The sequence below is a fragment of the Vicugna pacos genome, unplaced genomic scaffold (assembly GCF_048564905.1).
Source record: "Vicugna pacos unplaced genomic scaffold, VicPac4 SAC-SAT, whole genome shotgun sequence".
NCBI lineage: Eukaryota > Metazoa > Chordata > Mammalia > Artiodactyla > Camelidae > Vicugna > Vicugna pacos.
The window spans coordinates 27,021,999-27,023,051 of record NW_027328721.1 but is presented as its reverse complement, the minus strand read 5'-3'; positions in this window follow the sequence as shown (position 1 = coordinate 27,023,051).

The following is a 1,053-nucleotide window of genomic DNA, read 5'->3' as shown; positions in this document are numbered from 1 at the left end:
CGCACTGACAATGGTTCCGGAATCCTGAGCGTGGGGAGGTTCCACCAACGGTCGGCAGCGCGTGGGTTCTAACGGAATGCCTAAGCTCGTCTCCCCTGAGGGTTTTCCTAATGTCTCTGTGCCAGGGAATGCTACGGGTGATTGCAGGCAATCCCAGGGACCGAGGCTGCCTCCCCAAGGTCAGGGAAGGTATTTCCCGGACTTCCCCGAACAGGGAACACCTGTGACTGAAGAGAGCTGCGTGGAGTTGTCTCTCGAGCTCCCCCACGCACTGACAATGGTTCCGGAATCCTGAGCATGGGGAGGTTCCACCAACGGTCGGAAGCGCGTGGGTTCAAACGTAATGCCAAAGCTCGTCTCCCTGAGGGTTTTCCTAATGTCTCTGTGCCAGGGAATGCTAGGGGTGATTGCAGGATATCCCTGTGACCGAGGCTGCCTCCCCAAGGTCAGGGAAGGTTTTTCCCGGACCTCCCCGAACAGGGATCACATGTGACAGAAGAGAGCTGCGTGGAGTTTTCTCTCGAACTCACCCACGCACTGACAATGGTTCCGGAATCCTGAGCGTGGGGAGGTTCCACCAACGGTCTGCAGCGCGTGGGTTCTAACGGAAGGCCTAAGCTCGTCTCCCCTGAGGGTTTTCCGAATGTCTCTGGGCCAGGGAATGCAAGGGGTGATTGCAGGTTATCCCAGGGACCGAGGCTGCCTCCCCAAGTTCAAGGAAGGTATTTCTCGGACTTCCCCGAACAGGGAACACCTGTGACTGAAGAGAGCTGCGTAGAGTTTTCTCTCGAGCTCCCCCACGCACTGACAATGGTTCCGGAATCCTGAGCGTGGGGAGGTTCCACCAACGGTCGGCAGCGCGTGGGTTCTAACGGAATGCCTAAGCTCGTCTCCCCTGAGTGTTTTCCTAATGTCTCTGTGCCAGGGATTGCTAGGGGTGATTGCAGGCAATCCCAGTGACCGAGGCTGCCTCCCCAAGGTCAGGGAAGATATTTCCCGGACTTCCCCGAACAGGGAACACCTGTGACTGAAGAGAGCTGCGTGGAGTTGTCT